The 25135-nt window shown below is 45.8% G+C and overlaps 1 protein-coding gene across 7 annotated transcripts in view; it reads right to left on the bottom strand.

Moving 5' to 3' along the window:
• Nucleotides 1-24627, bottom strand: part of LOC116463661 (synaptic vesicle glycoprotein 2B) — a 195402-nt gene extending 170775 nt beyond the window's left edge. For 2 of the 7 annotated variants that reach the window (XM_032146862.2, XM_058434799.1), the window contains exon 1: nt 23555-23692. The gene's annotated coding sequence lies outside the window, so the exon portion shown is untranslated. Of the gene's footprint in view, nt 1-21597; nt 22796-22819; nt 23520-23554; nt 23693-24556 lie in introns of those variants that run through there. The other 5 variants (XM_032146866.2, XM_032146865.2, XM_032146868.2 and 2 more) reach the window with 5 other exon arrangements.
• Nucleotides 24628-25135: the final 508 nt, after the last annotated feature.

Below are 25135 nucleotides of genomic sequence, written 5' to 3' on the forward strand. Positions count from 1 at the left end.
TTAGTCTCTCCTTGCCCCTCTCTGGTGACCTTCAGTGAAGACGTGCCCAGAACAGAGAAAGGAGTACTGCATGAGGAGTCCGAAGACCTGCATCACAACTCTACCACTCCTCAAGTCTACTCTTCAGAAAGTGCTAGACAAATAACTGGCCTTCAGCAACTACAAATCCTCATGCACACCTCCCCATTTGTGTGCTGTAAGTCACACAGTATGCACAAGGACCACTTCTGGAGTTTTTACTGCATGAATGGAACTAGATCTCGTCTCCCTAGGTTCTCCGTGGGTATACAAGTGCAGGCTCTGTGGTTTTATGGCCCACCTACACTGTATGTTCCTCAAGCTCTTATTTCTTTTCGTTAATTGACAAATAAAAATTATGTATATTTGTTATGTACAAAATGTTGTTTTCAAATATGAATACATCGTGGAAGGGCTAAACCAAGCTAAACCTCACAGACTTATCTTTTTGTGTGTGTATGTGTGTATAATAAGAACACAAAATCTACTCCCTTTGCAATTTTTTTTTTTGAGACAAGGTCTTGCTCTGTTACCAGGCTGCAATGCAGTGATATGAACATGGCTTACTGTAGCTTTAATGAACTCCCAGGCTCAAGTGATCCTCCCACCTCAGCCTCCCAAGTAGCTGAGACTACAGGTGCACACCACCATGCTTAGCTAATTTTTGTACTTTGTTTTGTAGAAACAGGGTTTTGCCATGTTGGCCAGGCTGGTCTCAAACTCCTGAGCTCAAGTGATCCCCCCACCTCAGCCTCCCAAACTGTTGGGATTACAGGAGTGAGTCACCACACCTGGCCAGCAATTTTCAAGAATACAATACATTGTTATTAACTATAGCTACCAGGTTGTAGAATAGACCTCTTGAATTTATTAATCCTGTCAAACTGAAACTTAGTATCCTTTGACCAACAGGGATCTCCCCAACACACTCACTCCAACCCCTGGTAACTACCATTCCACTCTCTACTTCGATGAGCTCAACTTTTTTAGATTCCATTTATCAGTGAGATCAGGCAGTGTTTGTCTCTCTGTGCCCGGCGTATTTCATTTAATGTAATATCCTCCAGGATCAAGCTCTTATTTCAATAGATGTCTTGGAAAGTACAGGACTAAGAACAGACAAATGGTTGGGGAAGATGAGCCCCAGGTGCAAAGTATCTTAATGGGATGTCCGGTTTTGTAAAAATCACTCAGACAAAGCAGTCACTAGAAGCAGCAAAAAGGATGGAGAGGAAACCAGGATGGGGGAGTCTGCTCTGCAGCATGTATGTTGGCAGAGAAGGAGAAGCAGGGCGTGGTGTCCAAATGGCTTACAAGGCATAGGGATCAGAGAGTCAACCCAGCAGGAGGAAGCTGAGCCATTAAAAATTATTCAGACAGGGAAATCAACCCCAGCCATTCCTGCTTTCTAGACTGTCTCCCCAGGGAGGATGTCTGGAGATTCTATTTGTGTACAGCATGACTTAATTCTTGATGGAGGAGGGAGAGGGTATCGTTGATCAACTCCTTCTCTGAATCTGACTCTGTACTCATTGTACCTGCATCCATGACACCCCTGGCTTTAATGGAACATATATCAGTGAGATAATACATTTCTAGTAGCTGAGATAGTGGGAGTCCAAAGGGGAGATGGTTTAGCACATATTGGGAGTTCAGTCTTTGGGGTCAGACTCCTGGAGTCAACAGGCAAGCATTACTTTTAAAACACCATTGGGCCGGGTGCGGTGGCTCACGCCTGTAATCCCAGCACTTTGGGAGGCTGAGGTGGGTGAATCACGAGGTCAGGAGATCGAGACCATCCTGGCTAACACGGTGAAACCCCGTCTCTCCTAAAAATACAAAAAATTAGCCAGGGTTGGTGGCGGGCGCCTGTAGTCCCAGCTACTCGGGAGGCTGAGGCAGGAGAATGGCGTGAACCCGGGAGGCAGAGCTTGCAGTGAGCCAAGATTGTGCCACTGCACTCCAGCCGGGGCGACAGAGCGAGACTCTGTCTCAAAAAAAAAAAAAAAAACTATTAATATATAAATAGATGCTTTCTTGAGGTGAGTGCGAAGGGAAAAGGAGTGGTGTAAAGGAATTAATTCCCTGGGCAAGATAAGCACCCATGTGGTTCAAGAGAGCTGGTGTTCAGATCTTATTTGCTTTCATCTCTAAGCCGACTCTGCTTTCCCTTCCAGCTAATGTGTGCCCTGCTTAGTTTGCCCAAATGTCAAGTCTACCTTCAGAGAGAAAAGAAAAAAATATAAAAAGGCAAAAAATAATGACATAATAGGCATGAAAGAAAAAGAAGCAAGATTCTACCCAAGAATTATGGGAAAATGGAACAATAGAAACAGTAATAATAATTGAAGGTTTGCTCTGTCACTGGGTCTCGGCTGCACATTAGGATTATTGGGCAGCTTATTTTTTTAAAATTCAATTTATACGCCCATCCCTAGAGATTCTGGCTTAAGTATTCTCAGGAGGGTTAGGGGAAAAAGAATTTAATAAATTTCTCACCTGATTCTAAAGTACAGCCAGGATTGAGAACCATAGCACTAGATAAAAACTTGCCTGACGTGAAGAAAACTTTGACTCGAAATCAGCAGTGCTCACTAAACTTCAAGCAAAGTTAGCCTTACCTTAACACTTTTTTATTTCAAAGAGAAAAAAAAGGAAACGAGTTAATAACATAAGACCCAAAACTAGTGTGTTAAAAGACTAGTTCTCTGCCACCTTAAACCATGGGAAACAATTTGCAAAAACCTTAAGCGAGGGGATGACCGTATAGACTGTAGAGGTTAACAGTTCAGGCTTCAGAATCAGAAAGTATTGAGTGGGTGCTGCAGCTCTGCCATCTGCCACCTGAATCGTGTTGAGAAAACTGGAAGGATTAAATGAGATATTGAATTTAAAGAACTCGAAGCCTAGACTGTATTAAGTTCTCTATACGTGAAATGTTTCTTTTACTTTTCCTTTTTTTTTTCTTTTTTTCTTTTTTTTTTTTTTTTTTTTGGAGACAGGTTCTCACTCTTTCACATAGGCTGGAGTGCAGTGGCACAATCATAGCTCACTGCAACCTCAGTCTCCCAGCCTCAAGCGATCCTCCCACCTCAGCCTCCCAAGTAGCTGTGACTACAGGGGCCTGCCACCACACCTGGCTAATTTTTGTATTTTTTGTAGAGATGGGGTTTCACCCTGTTGCCCAGGCTGGTTTCCAACTTTCGGGCTCAAGGGATCTGCCTGCCTCAGCCTCCCAAAGTGCTGAGATTACAGGAACGTGAGCCACCGTGCCGGGCCTCTATTATTATTTAAAATACAAAGCATTTTTAAGAGACAAAGTAATATGGTTTGGCTCCATGTTCCCACCCAAATCTCATGTTGAATTATAATTCCCAAATGTTGGGGGAGAAACCTGGTGGGAGGTGATTAGATGACGGGGGCAGATTTCCCCATGCTGTTTTCATGATAGTGAGTGAGTTCTCACAAGATCTGATGGTTTAAAAGCGTGTGGCACTTCCTCCCTCACTCTCTCTCTCCTGCCACCATGGGAAGAAGGTGCTTGCTTCCCCTCCGCCTTCCGCCATGATTTTAAGTTTCCTGAGGCCTCCCAGTCATGCTTCCTGTTAAGCTTGTGGAACTGTGAGTCAATTAAACCTCTTTTCTTCATAAATTTCCCAGTCTCAGGTAGTCCTTTACAGCAGTGTGAAAACAGACTAATACACAAAGCCTTGCTCTGGTACCCAGGCTGGAGACCACACAAGTACAGAATCAAAGGCAAATCGATTTGGAAAATGTTTGCAACACTTATGAGAATATTTCTTAGAAGTATTTCTTATGAGAGTAACAAGGAGAATAATATCTTCAATATATGCAGAGCTTTTACAAATATAGAAAACACTAATGCTTAATTTAAAATGGACATACAGCATGGAAAAACAATGTTTAGAAGGGTACATACAGTCAATAAATAAAAGTGCTCAATCTCATAAGCAATCAAATACATGAAAAATAAAATATTTTCTCACCTAACAAATTGACAATGTTTGATTTCCCTTTTAAGGATAATACTCATTGCAAACAAAGATGCATTGAGGGGGACGTGCATAGCACTAGCTGTCAGGTTAACTAGAACAAGCTTTCTAGAATGCAACTTGGCAGCATGAATGAAGAGCTTTATCATTTATAAATTTTCCTATTTTCCAAATTGTATTCAATGGCAAATACCACCTTTCTAATCAGAAAGAAAAAGTTAATAGGCATAAGGAAACCAGCCACCTGAATGGAAACTTGAATATTCACTAATTTCAGCAATAGATTTGGGTAATTTCCAAATCCCTGGCAAACGCAAAGCTTGAAACAAGTCGCACTCTGGGTATTGTATCAGTTTACACAATCAGAGCCAGGAGTGGGGTTTGTCACTTGCTAAATTCAGGCAGGTCACCAAATGGCCCAGATCTAAGCATGAGAACAAATGAATTGCTGGCCATAGCTCTGTACTCGCGTCTCAAATGACAAAGTACCTTAGGAAATCTTAACTTCTTTCTTTATCCATTGGAGCTATTTAATATCTCCCTGAGAGCTAAAAGATTGTCAAATTAGAAAAGGATTTATCCTTAAAAAGATAGCTCCTACCATTGGGGAAAGCTTATTGCCTTAGAAATGCCAACCCTTTGCTCTTTGCAAAGATATGCTCCCTGCCAGCATTTTATTTATGTATTTTGGACCCTGCCTTGTTTTAAAAAGTGGATCAACTGGCCGAGCATCCTGCAGAGGATTCCATCTGCTACAGGACAGACAGAAGCTGAGGATTAGGAGTAAAAGCCGGGAGCCCCAAGCGGATCAGCCAGCATGCCCACCCCCACAGGCCCTGCCTCCAAGCCGAGACAGCTCATTCACCGGTATATAAAGTATTGCAAGTCTCCACACAGAGCTGATGAGAGGAGGCAAGAAGCTATGAAGAGGAATCAGAAATGGAGGAAGGAAGTAGATTAATTTTGTTCATTCAAACAAGAATGAGTGAAACATAATCACAGCAAGAACTATTACGATGATGATGACAGAGAGATGTCCCTCCCTGGCATGGCTCTGGTTTGGACTGGGCTGTCTGATGTGGTGGCTTCTGTGTATACAGTTTTCTTGAGACAGTGTTCAGCCTCACCTCGGCCCTCTTGGGCACTAAGGAGCCTCTCAGAAAGGGGCAGCTGGGTCCCGCTTCAGACCCTCCAGTTGTCCACGCACCCAGCCTCTTCTCCAGGCAGATTTCCCCCTTTTGTGATTGAGCTTGGACAGCCCTGGGGCTCCTGCTCCTCCCCTACACATCAGGCTTCTTCCTGTGGAGCTTTCTGTACCTTCCCAAGCCCTCAATGAGTGCTAAGGAAAAAATGTTCTTTTCTTCCCTTAGCACTGTACTACCACCCATCTTTCTTGCTGGCATGGGCTACCCCATTAAATCAGCTGCCTGCCAAAATGTCCAGACTAGAAGAGGCACCAGGCTCTATGTCTTCTATGCCCCAAAATCCAGGGCACACATCAAACCCTCTAAAGCGCTCTCCTGAATAGTAGACTCCATTCCACCAGAACCGTGGATCAGCAAACACCCAGCTAGGGTGCAAGGTACCCTGTCTCCCTTTTTGCAAGCATCTCCACTCCCCATAAGGGAGTCTCTTGGAGGCCCTTTTCTTGGTTTTATGGGGAGCAAAAAGTGTTTCACCTCAAGCTAGTATTTGTTACAGGCCAAGATTTCAAAAATTCTACCCACTTTTTTTATCCCTCTACTTATATAGACCCAGGGGCTTAGAGTTGTGGGTCCCAAAGCCAGTTTTGATACCTCTTGAAAGTCATGAGGAATTCCAGTTATTTAACAAACAGAGTGTCTAAGACTTTATTTTTAGATTTGCAATCTGAATGCCCATTCGGGGCAATAAAAAAGTCCCACTCAACACCTTGTTACACAGGGAACTTACTTTGGTCGATCAAATTTTTACTCCCAATTCTTTTCCCCCATGTGATATGATTATAATCCACATTCTTGCCATGTCTTCTACTGTGAGAAGAGTATACTTTCCCACTTTACTGATATGGGTTTGGGTTTGGCCATGTCATTTGCCTTGGCCAATGAAATGTTAGCAAACATGATGAGTGCAGAGGCTTTAAATGTACTAGGACAGTTTAGCATTCCTCATGTCCTCCTTCCATTGGGCATGAGAAGAATGAGAAGAATATGTCCCTGGTAGCTGCTGGTAGCATCTGGTGGAGAGATGAGAGACGCATGAAGCAGACCTGAACTTGACCTACAGCATGAAGGAGAGCCAATCCCAGTTGACTGGCCACCTCATAAGTAAGATAAAGTTTGTTGTATGAATCACTGCAATAATTAGGGTTATTTGTTAGGCAGCATTATTGCCATACAGTAGCAGCTAATTAATACCCTTGCTACATGTCCAACATTGTGCTGAGCACTGTATTGTCTCCTTTAATTCATTCCTTTTAACAAGTGTGTAAGATAGAATTCTAGTTAATATTATCCTTGTTTTACAGGTTAGGAAACTGAGGTGCAGAGAATTTTAGCACAATTACTAAATGAAAGAGACAAGCTTCAATCCCAGCAATCTAACTCCAGACCCATACTCTTGCCACCATGGAACAAAAAGCAGGAGACAAAGATGTGGCTCTGTGCTCTGTGCTCTGTGCTCTGTCTGCATACTGGTACAAACCTCAGGCTCAAAACCATTGTGACTATTGATATCGTTTGCCTGTGTCCTCACCAAAATCTCATCTTGAATTGTAGTTTTCATAATCCCCACATGTCATGGGAAGGACCTGGTGGGAGGTAACTGAATCATGGGGGCAGGTTTTTCCCATGCTCTTCTCATCATAGTGAATGAGTCTCACAAGATGATGGTTTTATAAAGAGCAGTTCCCCTGCACATGGTCTCTTGCCTGCCACCATGTAAGACATGCCTTTGCTGTTCCTTTGCCTTCCTCCATGATTGTGAGGCTCCCCCAGCCACATGGAACTGTGAATCCATTAAACCTCTTTTTCCTTAGAAGTTACCCAGTCTTGGGTATTTCTTCATAGCAGTATGAGAACAAACTAATACAGCCATTTATGAGTTCCCTATCAGTACAAGCCTGACCAGATTGCAAGGGCTGAGGCAATTTTTCTAGCTCTGTCAGTGCATGCAAAGAGGATAAGACAGGCTTCCCTTCCAGAATGCATGACCCTTCTCTGAACTTTGAGGAGGGAAAGTCCCACGGGGAATTCTAACCAAGAAACAATCCTGTCATTGTGAAGTGCAGTCATACAACGTTCTGCACAGGATGCAGAGCACACCTCATTCTCTGCCTATTTTTATTCTCTCTAAGCAAATATCTGGGGCTCTCAAAAATTATTACACAATTGCCAGCTGCTGGGATTATACAAATAACGTGACAACAGCAAAGCAATATGCTGACCGGTGTTCAAACACCACCACACAACAACAAAGCAGCCAGGGGTGCCAGCCCTCATTCACAGCCTGCAAACAGAAGCAGCACAAATGAAGGCCACCCACTCCCTCCTGGTTTTAGGAGAACAGAGTAGCAGGCAGTTTGATACCAAGATGGATTTTTTAACTCTTCAACTTCCAAGATGCTCTATGCGCAGGGAGAATGCAAAGTCATGTTCTTTAGCAAAATGTTCTTCATTATTGTGATTCAACAATGTACCCCTTTCTTTAACCAAGTTAGGACTTCTGATGAGCAGCAGTTGGGCTTAAAGGCCTTCAGGTTATAAGCAAGCTAGAAATTCTGAAGTATATAATAATGTATTATATATGTATATTTATGTGTGTATGTATGTGTGTGCATGTACTCTGTTAAGGTGTATGTGAAACAAAGCTTCTTTACAAATTTCTACACTATACACCCTGAGGGCAGAGATCACGTTTTCCTTACCTATCATTAACTCTAATGCCTAACACAATGAGAAGTCAATAAACATTTGCTGAATAAATAAATAAATGTAAAAGGGATTTTAGGGAGAATTACATATTTGAATTTTACATAGTTTAATTCTTAAAATGCAAGACTAGGGCAAGTAAGGAGATGGTTATAAAAATGTGAACCCCTTAGAAACCCCTTAGAAAAAAATAAGGAAGTCCAGGCGCAGTGGCTCACATCTGTAATCCCAGCACTTTGAGAGTCCAAGGCGGATGGATCACTTGATTTCAGGAGTTCAAGACCAGCCTGGGCAACATGGCGAGACCCTGTCTCTACTAAAAATACAAAAAAAAAAAAAATAGCTAGGCATGATGGTGGGTGCCTGTGGTCCCAGCTACTCGGGAGACTGAGGTGGGAGGATTGCTTGAGCCTGAGAGGCAGAGGTTGCAGTGAGCCAAGATCACACCACTGTACTCCAACCTGAGTAACAGAGCAAGACTCTGTTTCAAAAAAAAAAAAAGGAAGGGGAGATGGAGAAATTGCCCACTTTCAAAGTTGTTGACACTCACCAACAAAGGTAGCACTTTGTAATCTTTATTTCAGCAAGAGAAACCAGCTCAGTGTATGTAGAGGACGTCTGCGGGCTTTGCCTGCTCAGGACCCATGTCCCCTTCTTTCAGCAACAACTCTCCAATGTTCCTTTAAGAAACTCCCCTTTCCTCACTACATGCCATCTTGGGAGTCATAGTTATGGTGCCCTCAGGAATGGGCATGTGACCCCAGCTGGGCTAGGCTCTCTCATTCTAGATTGTGAATCATGGACTGAGCACACAAAGCTAGAAAATGGCTGGAGGACCCAGACCCTGGGACATGTTTCCAAATAGCCCACTGATTAGCAAGGGAGCAGGCTGGGCTTTTGACAGACAGAGTGGGAACTTCCCCAGAACACAATATGGAATTTCTATCAATGCACGAGCACTCCCAGAGACCCGTTCTTCTGCTCTTTCAGCTAGGGCCCTTTTCCCGAAGCCTTCCCTGGAGCCTAGCACAGAGTACAGAAGAGAACTCTAAGCTGGAAACAGAGGTTCTCATCATAAAGCCGCTGCAAGAAAACAGTTACCTCCCCTCTTAGGCCTCAGTCTCTTCCTCCACAGGATTAAGAGGCTGGGATTAAATAACCACAGAGGAACCTTGTGTGTTGAGTCAATAAAAACAGACCCCTTGGGTCCCTGGGCACCAGCAACACCAAGCTCACATTGTCAAGGCCAGCGAGGCCTGGAGTTTAAAGCAGTTAATCCCTTGGCTGGATGACTTGGACAAAGAGGATTAACCTCAGATGAGAGAGTTATCATCCAAATATAGAGCAATCCCAAGCACACACATTAGAGATAGGATGTTTCCCCGTCTTCTTGTGTAAATTCTTGTTCTCTCACCCTTGTGGTGAACTCATAGATTAACCCTCCCAGCACCTCAAGGCTAAGGTGTTAGACTGTCCAGACCTTCTCCATGTTCCTCCAACACCTTTCTCAGTTCTCCAATCCAGGGTACATTGTTTCTCCCTTTTAATACACAGGTATCTTTAAGGCACTTTAAGTTTGGAAAATAACTAACCATTAAGCACCTACTATGTGCCAGGGACTGTGTTAGACACTGGAGCTATAGTGGTAGACAAGGTGGCACAGTCCTTCTCTCAGGGAATCCATAGTCCAGTGGGAAAGCACCTATTGTGCATAATGTACTCTACTACGCACTGACAAATATGATCTCCTTCAATGCCTCAACAACCCCAGAAAATAGACCTTACTGCAACTATTTTAAAGATCAGGAAATTGGGCCTCTGAGAAGTTAAAGTTGTCTGAGGCTATGTAACCTGTATCAGAAAGAACCTCTTGGTTTAAAAATGATATGGGATTCTACAATATATTCCTATTATGTTGTAGAAGTCAGAAACAATGAGAGAAGAAAAGGGAAAATATTGAACTTCAGCCTTTTCAGATATATATGCTCCTGGTATATTCATCACAGGAAAAAAACTGGATGTTTACCCCAGTCGTTTTCTCTATTAAAGAGCGCCCAGGCTACAGGCAACCCAACAGCTCAGCTATAACCTTTTAATCTTTATGTTATCAAGAAACATGCCTCTGGATCCCCCTCAACGTGTTCCCATAAGCTTATGAGAAATCGCTCATTGAAATTTCAGCTTCTGTGTGGGTGAAAGTCAGCTAAACTACTGCAACAAACAAACTCTAAGATGTCAGTAGTTTAGCATAGGCAGAGTTTATTCTCGCACTTGAGATAGCCTCATGCAGGGGCAGCCAATAGATGAAAAGGAGCCTGGAAGAGCACACCTTTCTCACCGCATCAAGGAAACTGTTACATGGCCACGCCCACTTGTAAGGGAAGCCTGGAGATGTAGTCTACGTGCCCAGGAGGAGGAGGAAATGAAGCCAGCTGGTCTTTGCCAAAGGCTCCTAAACTGCATACTTAATATGACTACATCTGGGCCAGGCATAGTGGCTCACGCTGTAATCCCACTGCTTTAGGAGAGGCCAAGGTGAGAGGACCGCTTCAGGCCAGGAATTCAAGACTCGTCTGGGCAAAATAGGGAGACCCCATCTCTCCAAAAAACAAAAAAAATTAATTTAATAAAAATTAGCCAGGAATGGTGGTGTTTGCCTTTTCATCCCAGCTACTCAGGAGGCCGGGGTGGGAGGATCTCTTGAGCCCAGGAGTTTGAGGCTGCAGTGAGCCATGACGGCACCACTGTAATCCAGCCTGGGTGGCAGAGCAAGACCCTGTCTCTAAAAGAGAAAGAATAGAATTCAAAATGCTACATAAATGGTGGAGATTATAAGTAGGTTTTCCTTTTCTTTGTCCTATTTTCTAGATGGTCTGTAATATGTCTTTAATGTATCCAAAATGATGAGGAAAAAGAGAAAGCAGGAAAATCCCCTAATCAGTGAGTCTTTGAGGAGTTATGGGTAGAACTATGTAATCCAGGTAACTACCCAAGAAGTACAGGCAAATCCTGCTTCCCTGATTCCCTTGCTTCTCTCTCATCTTTTTCAAACAGAACTTTCCACTCCATTTGTTTTGGGTAACGACAACCTAAAAGCTTTTTCTTCCTTAAATGCTTTCCATGCTCTCTGGGATCTTTCTGTGCCTCAGAGCATCTCCCAGACATCAATCACAGTTTCCAAGACTGCTTCTCTATTTGGATGGAGATCTGTGACCAAGATCAAACCAAACTTGTGATCCGCTTAATTCACACCCGGCCACACATCGTGGCTGAAGCACAGGACAGCGGCGACCTCAACATTTGCAGGAGCATTTCAGGAGCCAAGACAACCAGCTCCTCTGGATCACCACGGTTCTCGAGCTTCTTCTTCCTTGGCACATCTGGTGACAACATTTAAACCCACAAGAGATTCTAGTGGGCGTCCTGCTACTTCTCACCAAACTTCTCCCCATCCCCCTTCTCCCTATCCCCACCCGACCCAACCCTCACCCCACCCCCAGCCAATACCACCTCAGACCCCGTGTTTTGGCCACAGCAGATGACATAGTTCGGATGTGTGTCCCCGCCCAAATCTCATGTTGAAATGCAATCCTCAGTGTTGGAGGTGGGGCCTGGTGGAAGGTGATAGGATCACGAGGGTAGATTTCTCATGAATGGTTTGGCACCATCCCCTTGGTGCTGTCCTGGCAATAGTGAGGGAGTTCTCATGAGATCTAATCACTTAAAAGTGTGTGGCACCTCCCCTCTCTCTCTCTTGCTCCTGCTTCTGCTATGTGACATGCCTGCGGTCTCTTTGCCTTCTTCCATAATTGAAAGCTTCCTGAGGCCTCTCCAGATGCCACCATGCTTCCTGTAGAGCCTGCAGAACCATGAGCCAGTTAAAACTCTTTTCTTATAAATTACCCAATCTCAGGTATTTCTTTATAGCAATAAAAGAACAGACAAATACACCAAATGCCCTATTGTTCCAAAATCAACCATGCATTTGCAGGTCTATATGCTTCTCCTGAAACCATTCCCTATCCTCCCCACAACAGCCCAACCTTCAAGGCTATCAGACAATATCCCCTCCCCTGTCCAATAGCTTTCCCTGGCCCCCCCGTCTTCTTTCCTCATACAGCAATAGCAACGGCTTCCAGCCTCACACTCCCCAATTATCTCAGCGTGTACCTCCCCACCTTGTATTCTAAGTATTAATTAATGAGCTCCCCTACTGCAGAGCCCTAAGCAGACAGGCTCTGGGGCTCTTTGCCCTGCACCATCTCAAAGAACCACAAGAAGGTAAGAGTTTGCTCAAGAATCCAGGAACTGATTGGAAGGCCAAGCCAGCCAGCAGGGGCCTTGCTTGTCTAGGGGAAAAGGGCTGAAAGTAACAAGACATAAACTTGGGAGTGACACAGGTGAAACTGAGAAACCTGATAGGACTAGCCTGGCCTCTGACAGCCCTCTGTAGTGCCCCAAGATGCTGCATGCTGGGCCACTGAAGAAGCAGGCGGCCACCACTCCTGTGATGTGAGGGTGGGAGCCCAGCACAGATTTTCTGCCACAGACGTGGGCAGTGCCAGCAAAAAAAAAAAAAAAAAAAAGCCTTATCCATCATGGGAAATAGGAGAAGTTGGCTCAGCACCCCACCCTGTTTTCATATACCCTTCCTCATCTACTTCTCCATTGTCCCATTTGAGTTTCTCTTCTTTGCTTTAAGTTTCAAGCTACTGCCTTTACATTGCTACCCTATAGCTTTCCTTTCCTTAAAGCTTCATGTTTATGCTTTGCTTTAAAAAACAAAAATTAAAGTGGCTGCATTTAATTCACAGACCGTTACACCGGCATGTATGGGATGTGTTCGTCACTTGTCATGGTGCTAGGGGTGGAATTAAATTCCTTGAGCCCTCCAGGGCCAAGGACAGAGGCTCCTGACATTCCCATGACCTCTCCAGCCCCATCTCCCAGGCCCAGCACTTTGCCTAGGGCAGGCCACCCCACAGTGCCTCTTCGTCTCCCACAGAGCCTCCCACGTGCCAGCTGGGCTCCGTTCCTCGGCGCCATCTGCCACACCCCAGATCAGGCGAGAGGCCACGGTCAGATTCTGAGTGCGACAGAGCAGGGATGGCAGACAACACAGGAGCCACCCTCACTGGGCCTGGGCTCTGGGAGCTGGGCAGGGAAAATCGCAGAGGATTGAGCAATCAGAGGAGGCTGTTGAGGGGCCTAACCAGGCTGTCACCTGCTTGGGAGAAGTAGTTGTGCCATTTCAGAGGGTTTCTAAGCATGACAATGTAGGGGACCCACACCCCGTTTTCCTGTTCTCTCTTGGCCTTCTCATACGAACTTAACATTGCTACAGCCCCGACCTGAGCTTTGATCCTCTCTCCATCATTAACTTACTGTATGAATCCATGAGCCAATTAAACCTCTTTTCTTATAAATTACAATTCTGTTTTCATGGTCATTTCATGAGAGAAACCTGCAAATGAACACTGCTAAGAAGAAGGAACAGGCTGGGCGCGGTGGCTCACGCTTGTAATCCCAGCACTTTGGGAGGCCGAGGCGGGTGGATCACGAGGTCAGGAGATCGAGATCACGGTGAAACCCCGTCTCTACTAAAAAATACAAAAAATTAGCCAGGCGTGGTGGTGGGCGCCTGTAGTCCCAGCTACTCGGAGAGGCTGAGGCAGGAGAATGGCGTGAACCCGGGAGGCGGAGCTTGCAGTGAGCCGAGATTGCGCCACTGCACTCCAGCCTGGGCGACAGAGCGAGACTCCGTCTCAAAAAAAAAAAAAAAAAAAAGAAGAAGGAACAGAACACATTAATGGATAAATGAGCTATCCATCATTACTCCTGAGTGAGCATGATTTGTAATGTGAGTAATGACAGACAGCTCTTTTTTCCATTCAAATAAGCTATTTCTGAGGTGGATGCAGTGGTTCATGCCTGTAATCCCAGCACTTTGGGAGGCCAAGCCTGGAGGATTGCTTGGGAAATCCAACCTGGGCAATATAGTGAGAACTCATCTCTACAAAAAATTTAAAAATAGCCAGGTATGGTGGGACACGCCTACATTTCCAGCTACTTGGGAGGCTGAGGTGAGAGGACTGCTTGGGCCCAGGAGGCAGAGGTTGCAGTGAGCCAAGATTGTGCCACTACACTCCCGCCTGGGCAACAGAGCAAGAACATGTATCAAAAAAAATTTTTTTAATTATTTCCTTCCTTGAATAAAAGTTTGGATTCCCTGCTTTCTAGGTTCCCTTCAAGCTCTGAAACTGTAAGATCCTACAGTTCAATTAAGGTCTTCATTGCCTTGAGTGTATTCTGGACCTGAAAAGGAACCTGCCCGTGAAATATTCATTAAAACAAATCATGCTCACTCAGGAGTAATGATGGACAGCTCATTTATCCATTAACAGAACCATTAAGTGTTCTGTTCCATCTCCTTAGCAGTGTTCATTTGCAGGTTTCTCTCATGAAATGATCATGAAAACAGAATTGTAAATCACACCTATCACACCTAGATGAGTTTTGGGAGCCTAGAGCGCCTGCCCACACACATATCACCTGGGGTTGACATAAGAAGTACTTAATAGCACCAAGCTCCCAGTTTGAACAGTCAACTTCCAAATCCAGACACCTGTGATTCAACAATCAACTTCTGGGTGCAGACATCCATGATTCAAGAATGCCCCAGTGGTCTGGAAAAATTACCTTCTCTTGCATCTATGCAGAGCTGGCAGGAAACAAATGAGATTGTGCATCCACTTTTCCAAGGGTACTTTTGTCTGTAATTTATTTTCTGTGAGCCTCAGATGTCTCATCTGTAAAATGGGCACAGGAGGAAGGATGTGGCCTATCTGCCTCCTGAAGAAGTTCAGTTCTGAGGAGCTAGACAGTCATCCATTAGGGGAGAATTTTCAATTGCCTTTTGTGAAAAGAAAATTAATGCTACTCTCTCCCCTGCCAAACCATACAGAATCAAGCTCTAACAACTGAAGGGAACAGGAGGTGGGTGGAGCAGAAGTGTGTATAGAAAACAGGAAGACTTAATGGGACCACAGGCTTCTGTGTGGGAGCTGAAGCAGGGAACCCATGGTGTGAGTCTTTGTTGCTAAGTCAGGAGACACTGTTGCGTTACCTGTAATCAAAGGTCAGGACAGCAAGGGAGCTTTGGCTTTGCTGAGGATGTAACTGGGGGCTTAAAGGGAAAGCTGAGTATATGATTCTTGATCTAGAGGATGTCAGAATGTTAGCCAAGGCATGAGGGTGGTGGAGAGAGGGTAACATTAGCTGCTGAGTACCTGCCAAAGACTTAGCTCATCACTGTCACTTACCTGCTGATCTCCTGCCCAGGCTGGGAGGAGCAACCAGGAGAGCCACAGCCAACAGAGAAACCACAGCAGCATTTATTCACCATGTATCTAATAAATACGTATTGTATGCCTGCTATGTGCCTGGAACAGGAAGAACCACAGACTTTTCCAGAAGAACACCATGCAGTGGATTCTGTGGGAGCCACAAAGGCATCAGATAGGAAACCTTCTGCATCTATATACCACACATGACTCCAAAATTTTCATCATGGAATTCCAACAAACTACGCGACATTGCAGAACTGAACTAAGGAGACTGGCTTATTGCAGAGAAGGGAGGTTAGTTTTCCTCTGAGGCACCTTGAAATGTCTAGCCCATAAGGCTAGACATTTTATTATTGTCCCTTTGTCTAATTTTGAACATTATGGGCCCCATGCAAATAATCTTCTAAATGGCACTGTGAACATCAAATTCTCAACTCTCCCTTCACATAAAATCTTGAAGTCCCTCGCTGGTATGGTAATCCTTTAATCAATATTTACACCAACATGGTTCCAAGTCCAGGAGCATGAAGGGGACTGCAGAACACTTGGGTATTATTACTATCATCATCATCATCACCACCACCACACCACACCACCGTCATCACCTTACAACTGAGGAAACCAAGGCTCAGGGAAATTAAATAATGTGCTCAAGTTCACACAGCTAGAAAGTAAGGAAGCTTGGGCTGGGCATGGTGACTCACGCCTATAATCCCACCACTTTGGGGGCTAAGGTGGAAGAATCGCTTGAGCCCAGGAGTTCAAGACCAGCCTGGGCAGCATAGCAAGATCCCAACTCTACAAAAAAATTTAAAAATTAGCCGGGCATGGTGGTGCATGCCTGTATTCCCAGCTACTTTGGAGGCTGAGATGGGAAGATCGCTTGAGCCCAGGAGGTCAAGGCTGCAGTGAGCTGAGTTCACGCCACTGCACTCCAGCCTGGTTGACAGAGTGAGACCCTGCCTCAAAAAACATAGAAAGCTAGCGGGCACGGTGGCTCACGCCTGTAATCCCAGCACTTTGGGAGGCCGAGGTGGGAAGATCACAAGGTCAAGAGATCGAGACCATCCTGGCCAACATGGTAAAACCCCATCTCTACTAAAAATACAAAAATTAGCAGGGCGTGGTGGCACGCGCCTGTAGTCCCAGCTACTCAGGAGGCTGAGGCAGGAGAATCGCTTGAACCCGGGAGGCAGAGGTTGCAGTGAGCTGAGATTGTGCCACTACACTCCAGCCTGGTGATAGAATGATACTCCACCTCAAATAAATAAATAAATAAATAAATAAACAAACAAACAAACAAAGTAATGAAGTCTGAGTGCAAACCCAGTTCTGTCTGATGCTAAAGCCCACGGCTGCATCCTATGCCCCATGTGGTCAGGCCTAGTACCCACATGTAAAAATGAAGGGCAGCTTGCGTCTCTTTCTCACATTTCCTTCTGGGATTTGGTTCTTTTTCTCCGCCACTGGCACATTCTCCATCTCTGTCTGTCTGTCTGTCTCTCTCTCTCTCTCTCTCTCTCTCACACACACACACACACACACACACACAACCACTTTCAATAGCAGTACCTGCTTTTTCTTGTTTCACTCCCTTCACCAACATCATTGAAAACAAAACTTATATAGAATCAGCCACACCACGAGGAGAAAATGGACAGCACCCACAGCCTGAGGCTGAAGTCATTCCAGCCCTCCCCTTTTCCTATGAAGGCTATTCCCTATTTCTTCCTTTTATAAACAGGAACACATTATGCAAGCTACTGTAGATGTGGGGTTTCTCAAGCAAGCTGGTGACACTCGGCATAAATTGATTTAAATAAAATTCTCCCCTTTCAAGATTCTTCCTTGCTTCTGCCTCATCTTAAATTAAGAGCAGTACAATAATAACCCGAGAACATCACACCCCTGAATTTCAGCCACCTCCCTCTAAAGGATCTTTTCTCATTTTTTGAAAATATGAGCTATTTTTTGGTTTCCACTTGTTCCTCTTTCTTACTTGTCACCACACGTTGCTTTCTGTATGATATAAGCAATTGGAGCCTTCACATTTAAAGCCTCTTTTTAGTGCATGAGATCCACAATAAGGCTCCCATGAGACCTTGTAAAGAAAGGAAATAACTTCAAGGAGTTACACTTCAAGATCCACCAAAGCAAAGATTTACAGTCAACTCTAGTAATTAAGTGGTTCCATTCACTCATTCAGTACACATCCATTGAGTATATACAATGTGCCAGACAATATTCTGGGCACTAGTGATACAGCAGTGACCTGGCTCATGGAAAAATAAATAACATGCTAATGATACTCAAACCTATGTCTCCTTCCCGAAACTCTTCCCTGAACTCTAGACTCTCATATGAAATGAATTACTTAACATCTCCCATTGGATATCCAATTAAACCCCATCACTGTTTCCTCTCCACCTCACTAAAGTGCTACTCCATCCAGCTGCTTAGGTCAAAATTCATTAAGTCATCTTTTTCTCATACCCTAAGTATCTAACTCATCCACACATCCTGCCTACTTTATGAATTTAGCAACTTCTCACCATCTTTTTTTGTTTTTATTTATTTTTGACATGATCTCAATCCACTGTCCAGGCTGGAGTACAATGGCATTATCATGACTCACTGCAGCCTCGACCTCCCCAGGCTCAGGTGATCCTCCCACCTCAGACTCCCGAGTAGCTAGGACTACAGGCATGTGCCACCACACCTGGCTAATTTTTTTTATTTTTTGTAGAGTTGGGGTTTTGCCATGTTGCCCAGGCTGGTCTCAAACGCCTGAGCTCAAGTGATGCACCCACTTTGGCCTCCCAAAGTGCTGGGATTACAACTTCTCACCATTTTAAGTACTATCCAGCCTGGTCCAAACCACCACACTCTCTCACCTGGGTCATTGCAGTACCATCCTGACTAATCTCCCTGTTTCCACCCTTGTCCTCCGAGAGTCTATACTAAGCTCTAAAGCTCAAGGGATCCTTGGAAAACATAAATCAGCTAATAGTACCCTGTGCTCAAAATTCTCCAGTGGTGTCCCATCTTTCTTACGGTAAAAAGCTAAAGTCTACACAAGGCCCTACAGGACCTTGTATTAGCTGGCTCCCTGCTACTTCTCTGATCTCTTCTCCCACGCTCACCCTGTCTCATTCAGTTCCTTCTACATAAGCCACCTTGCTGTTCCTGGAACATGCCAGTTATCTGTTTCCTCGGGGCCTTTGCACTTGTTCTCCCTACCTGGAAATGTCTTTCCTCAGATAACTGTCTGGCTCACTCCTTCAATTCCTTCATGTCACCCTACCACCTTATATAAAATACCCACTCTTCACTTTACCCTACCCTCCCACTCCAATGCAACAAGGCACCCCTCCATCTTCCTTTCCCTGCTCAACATTCCTTAATCACCTGATATAAAACATATATTATTTACTTACATATTATTTGTCTCCCTCAACTAGAATGAATGCTTCATGAGATGGGTCTGCTTCCTATAGCATGCCTGGCAATAGAGACCACTCAATAAATATTTATTTAGTGAATGAATGATTTATCTAAAGATACATACATCTCTAGATGGTCAACCACAGAAACACAGAAAAAGAGACAGTCACAAGAGCAAGTACAGGCTCTGCCCATTCAAGCAGAGTCCAGAAGAAAAGGAAACCTAGCCAAGAGCACTTTAAATGTTCAGGTCCCAGTTAGGTGTGGTGGCTCACACCTGTAATCCCAGCACTTTGGGAGGTCGAGGTGGGCAGATCACCTGAGGTTGGGAGTTTGAGACCAGCCTGACCAACATGGAGACACCCCATCTCTACTAAAAATACAAAATTAGCCGGGCATGGTGGTGCACGCCTGTAGTCCCAGCTACTCAGGAGGCTGAGGCAGAAGAATCACTTGAACCTGGGAGGCTGAGGTTGCAGCGAGCTGAGATCGCACCACTGCACTCCAGCCTGGGCAACAAGGGTGAAACTCCATCTCAAAAATAAATAAATAAACATTCAGGTCCCTGTGGTAGACTGATTGATTGATTGCAAAAATGTCTCAGTTCTTTCCCTCCCTGTATCTATACATTTTGCAATGTGACTATGTGGCTCCTCCTATCAAGAAGTGGAGTCTATTTTCCTAACTTTCCACTCTGGGCTATCTTGTATCTTAATTTTGTCATTAGACAAAGATAAAGTGACGGAGTGCCAGTTATAAGCTTAGGCCTCAAGAGGCCATACAAGCTTTCACTTTCTCTTGGCCTCCTGCCACTACCATGTGAACATACCGAGCTAGCCTGCTGGAGGATGAGTGACCACATGGAGTAGAGCCAAGTCATCCAGCTGAGGCCATCCTAAAGCAGCCAGCCCTCAGACTCTCCATCAGCAGACCAAAAAAATCACATGAGCAAGCACAGCTGAAATCAAGCAAGCAAACTCAGATCTGCAGAACTACCCAGTCAACCAAGAGACATGTGAGAAAATAACAAATGGCTGTTGTTTTAAGCCACTAAGTTTAGGGGCGGTTTGGTCTGTAGTCCCTTTGGCAAGATTGGCCCTAAAGCATGTAATCAGTCCCTAGGGTAGGCATCTAAGCTGCTTTGCTCTGAATAATGTGCTTCAGGAGACCTTCTCCTTGTGATTTGGCTGTTATGACAGGGGTCTGCAGGAAGAAGACCCACTAGCCAAGCCACACAGCGTCTCAACCATTGCAAATCAATAAGCTGGCATGCAGGTGAACAAGCTCACTGTGACGTGGCCCGGAAAGACAGATCAGGTTTCTGAGGCAGCAATACTAAAAGCCAGATATTGGATGGGGGAAATTCACAGAAGTAAATGTTGCCTTCTGAGGTGGACTTGGGGACACCCACCCAGACTCTCTGACCTTGACCCAGCCTCACCTCATTCTATTTCACAGAAACTTTGGCTAGGTTCTCAGGCATCCAGCCCCATTTCTGGCCATGGAACACACTGCAGTAGCCCTTCTGCACCAAGGACAGCTGAGTGATGAGGCTCTCAAATCCCCAAACCATGTTTTCTCTAGAGGAATAAAGTTTCCAAAGGGCAGAGCAGCAAACTGATCTTTATGTTAAGACTATAAGATAGAGGCTTTAAATAAATTTGCCATATGATATTATGTAAATGTATTCCATGGTACACTGAAGGTCAGCATATTTCCAGATGATCCCGACACTTTTCCATGATCATAGAAACTCTTCTCATTCTCAAAGAAAAAAGAATATCTAGCAAGGACTGCTGGCCTGTTTGCTAAAGATGACCTTTTCTTTTAGTGTGGGGGAAAGGAAACAAAAAATCATAATACTAAGATTCAAAAGAAGCACAAACACAGTCCTCCATCCAGATGGGAGAAATCTGAATGTTACGTTCCACAGTTTCCTTAATTCCTGTGCTTCCTGTTGCCTTGCAAAGACCTATGCTTTCTGCTTGCCGCATTCGTGTATGCTCCGAATGACCACAGGTACTTATGTCTACCAACCAACCTTCTTCTAAACACACAGTTTAGGATTTCATCCAGTTCCTTAAACAATAACTCAGCATATACATCATAGTGACAAATAGGAATCCTAAGAGGCAATATCTCAAAGACCTGCCGTGTTGCCCCTATGACCTCAGGTCCTACTGCTGTCCTGGTGTCTGACTCAACAGCAGCTTCCGTGGCCTCCTTTCTGGGTCTCTTGGGAACACATCTCTCTCCTATCTCAGGGTTTTGCAGGTGCTGCCTGCAACCCCTGGCTTCCTCCCTCACTTCCCCAGATGTCTGGTAAAATGTCATTTACCAGAATCCCTGGCTTCTTCCCTCGCTTTCCCAGATGTCTGGTCAAATGTCGTTTACCAAAAAGCCTTCCCTGGCCAAGCTGTATAAAAATAAATAACAAGCCCCACCCTGCCCTCTGGCAGCACTCCCCAGTACTCTCAGCCAGCTTTATTTTTCTCCATTACAGTGTCTCATCAGCTGATACACTCTATACTTATTCTTCCATCATCTTACACACACACACACACACACACACACACACACTCTCATTAATTTAAGCTCCTTGAGAGAGGGCTTTTTTGGTTGTTTTGTCTGTATTCTCCACACATAGAGCAATGGCTGACACATAGTAGGAACTTAATGAATGAACTGCCATTTCTTGAGCACCTACTTTGTGCCAGGCAAGTTATATATGATGATCGGGTAACAATGGGTAAATATTTTAAAGTACCTTTTCTTTAATTATTATAAGAATCCTATTACTGTCTCCATTTTACAGATCAGGAAACTAATGCTCAAAGAGGGGCTAAGTAACTTGCCCAAGACACTCACCTAGGTCTGTCTGAGCATCCACGCTCATGCTTCTTGTAGCACACGCTGCTTTTCAAATACCTTAATGATGATGTAGGCACATGTAACACACATCTCTGGCAAATACATAACACAAGAGCTTTCCATTCTATCATTTTTCTTCACCCATCACAGCTTTGGCCCAGGAAGAAACATCCTTGAAATTGGATTTTCATCTCCCAGAAAAGACTGGTAGTAACAGCTTTAGTTTTCCCTTATTCCACCCATTTAGGGAAAATGAAGGGAGAGTTTTCCTTTCGAACTGGGCTGGGACAAGAACAGATAGGTCGGGGACCCAGGGAGAAGCAGACAGAAGTTCATCTGCTCTGAAACTCCCTCAGAATTTTCTAGAGCCCCGGCCTTTGTGAAGTGCTGCTTCAAAACCTTCATAGTCCTGGAATTCAGGAAAACCATTCATTAAAAAAGGAAAAAATTAAAAGTCTGACTTGTATTGCGTGTGCTCCTCTCTGGGTGTCACCCTGTGCCTACTGGGGTCTAGTCACGTACTGCAAACACCAGCCCAGCCGAGACTTGTAAAGCTCTGCCCACCCAGTGGCAGTGATGGCAATGGTGTGGGAGAGTCATGTGGGTCACTCCCAGACCGAAGAACCAAGACAGCGACCCAGTCCCTGCTGAAATCCATGCCATGCCTAATCCATGAGGGCTTCATTTTTATACTAATCACTGCCACTATCAATTTCCTCCTCCTCTCTGCTCTCACTGCTCTTTTCCAACACCATCATGAACTTACCCACCTCCTGATTACGAGTGCTTCTCCCCCTACCAGGTGTGAACCTCAGGGAGCCAGGACATTGTTATCATCATCTCTGCATCCCCAAGGACTAATCCCATCTCTGACAAATACTAAGTGCTCAGTAAGTATTTGCTGACTCAAGAAAGATGCAGAACGAGCCTGTACCTACTGCACCAACTGGAACAAGCAGAACAAGTCACCTCTTCTGGAAAGGGCAGGAAGCGGAAACACAGAGGAGACCAGCATAGACCAGAACCACCGCTGAGCCCACTACAGTGCCCAGTCCTCCCTCATGCACCCTCCTCACCCCTCACCTGCCACTCTCTGAGCCCCAAAGCCACCCACATTCACCTCCCCAAGGGCTAGAAAGCCAGCAAGCATCCCCCAGCGTCCCACCCCACCCCACTGGGGCTGCTCTTATCAGAGCCCAAGACACCAACGTTAAGTTACCCTTAAACGGAGTAATTTGCATCTGTAATTTCCAGATAAAGGATTGTATTTCATCAGCCCTGCTGAACCCTGGACAGCAGAGATTTCTACCGCCCGTCTGCCGAAGACACAGCGGTGCCTTGCTCCTCCCTGGCTAAACGCATTGGCTAGCCCATCCCTGCAAAACAAGTCATTTTCCTTCCCTTGCGCTAAAACCCGTCCATAAACAAATCCTTCTGTGTCCCTAAGAAACGGCTCCCACGCCTACGGAGGGCGCCCTGCACATACAGAAATACACACTCACAAACCCCAAGAGTCACCAGGTGTAAGCACGTTTGAATTCTGTTCTTTAAGAACAAACCAACAACAATAACAAAATCCATCTACTAGAATGTAACTGAAAGTAAAAGCAGCTGCTAGGAAGCTTATGGAAACGGAGCTATAAATGCCAGCAGCCTGACATTTATAAGTTGCAAAACTACTTATGGCGCTAATAGTTCAAACAGGGTTTTAAAACAGCCCTTGGGGAGGCCGCTTTCAAAGAAGCGCACAGCTCCAGGGAGCGGGCAAGTCCTTGCTTTTCTGAGCCGGCTTCCCAAGACTCTCCGGTCTTTTGTGCCATTTACTATGAACAGCACTCAGCTGTGCGAGCGTGTTTATTTCAGCCCAGGCAGGCGAGTCTGGGAGCCCTGGCGCACGCGGGGTCCGCGCCCCGGCTGGGTCGGTTGCACCGCAGCGAGCAACGCCGTCCCCTACCTGGGTGGGAAATCCGCTGGCGGCCGCCTCCGGATGCAGGCAGAGCAGCGTCCGCCCCGGCAGCCCCGCGTGCAGCTCCGGCTAACGCGGAGCTGGGCGATCCGGGCGGAGGCAGGCGCCGGCGGGTGTCACACCTGCATCACCGCGCCCACGCCGCCGCCGCCGCCGCCAGCCGCCCAGGCGCAGCGCGCAGCGCGCCCCCGCACTACAGAGCACCCGGGGCGGGAGGCTCCTGGGTCCTCTATTCAGCGGGATCAGATCCTAACCCGCTTTCTTCCCGGCCCGGGCATTAAAAGTATTCGCTGCGGGCAGCTCTGCTTCTGAATCTCCTTCTAATCGAAGGCTGGGTGTAGAGATAGCTCAGAGGGAAGGAGGACCAGTGAGGCCGCAAGGTCTCCGGATTTGCAGACCAATAGATATTAAACTTATTCCTCGAGTTTTGTAACCAGCTGATCATGGGCGTCGTCTCGCTGTCTCCACCCCGCCTAGGGCGAGGGGGCGCTGTGGACTCCACATGCCCTTGCACCCACTCTGAACTAGGATGCGTCAGAGGACTAGACGCAAGTTCCCGGGAAGGGGAATCCTCTGATCACGCCGCCCCCAAAGTATCGTCGATCATGGGTGCTGTTCGACTGCTTTGTTCTCGTTTGCCTCATCAGGAACTGAAAAGAGCCTACCTGGCCAGCGCGGGGAGGAGGAAAGCCTGCAAGGCTTGGTGCATTCAAACAAGCCCTCCACCTCTGTCTCCCTCCTTCCAAACCACCACCCACTAACTCCACTGACGAGAGTTCAGCAAACTAAACTGCCCAGGCTCAGCACCAAAAGACTTTAGGAGCATAGGGCTCCTTCTAGGAGGAAGTAAGGAGCAAGGAAAGGACACTGGAAATTCGGATGCGGACTCAAACAGCACAACACTGCAGGTGCCTGGCCCCCTCTAGGATCCGAAGCTACGTTCCTTTCCTAACAGGGCTAAAATGAAGGCGAGTTCTGGAAGAGCCTTACCTTTTCTCCATCGGGCTCATCCTCCATCATGAGGTCTTCAGCTGGACTCCTCACTCTCTCGCTGCCGTCAATGCCCTGCGCCCCAGCTCCCTGCCTCTTCCCTGGCTGGGGCCTCCGCCGACTCGCACCTGGACCACCCGCAAGGACTTCAACTTCTCAGGCTCCTTGAGTCGTTTCTCAACATGTAAATCTGATCTTGACTCTTTCCTACCTAAAACCATGTGATGGCTTCCCAGTGTCCTTGAAAAATCCGAAACCTATTTTTTTTTTTTATTTTTTTTTTTTTGAGACAGGGTCTGGCTCTGTCGCCCAAGCTGTGGTGCAGTGGCTGGATCACAGCCTCAACCTCCCTAGCTCAAGCAATCCTCCTGCCTCAGCCTCTCAAGTAGCTGGGACTACAGGCATGCGCCACCACTCCTGGCCAATTGTTAAACGTTTTGTAGAGTAGAAGTCTCACTCTGTTGTCCAGGCTGGTCTGGAACTCCTGGACTCAAGTGATCCGCCTGCCTCAGCCTCCCAAGCTGGAAAGCAAACCTTTGCTGACCCCCACAGCCTCACCCCTCCACCCTCATCTTTTCC

Source organism: Hylobates moloch, unplaced genomic scaffold, assembly GCF_009828535.3.
Source record: "Hylobates moloch isolate HMO894 unplaced genomic scaffold, HMol_V3 SCAFFOLD_47, whole genome shotgun sequence".
Lineage (NCBI taxonomy): Eukaryota > Metazoa > Chordata > Mammalia > Primates > Hylobatidae > Hylobates > Hylobates moloch.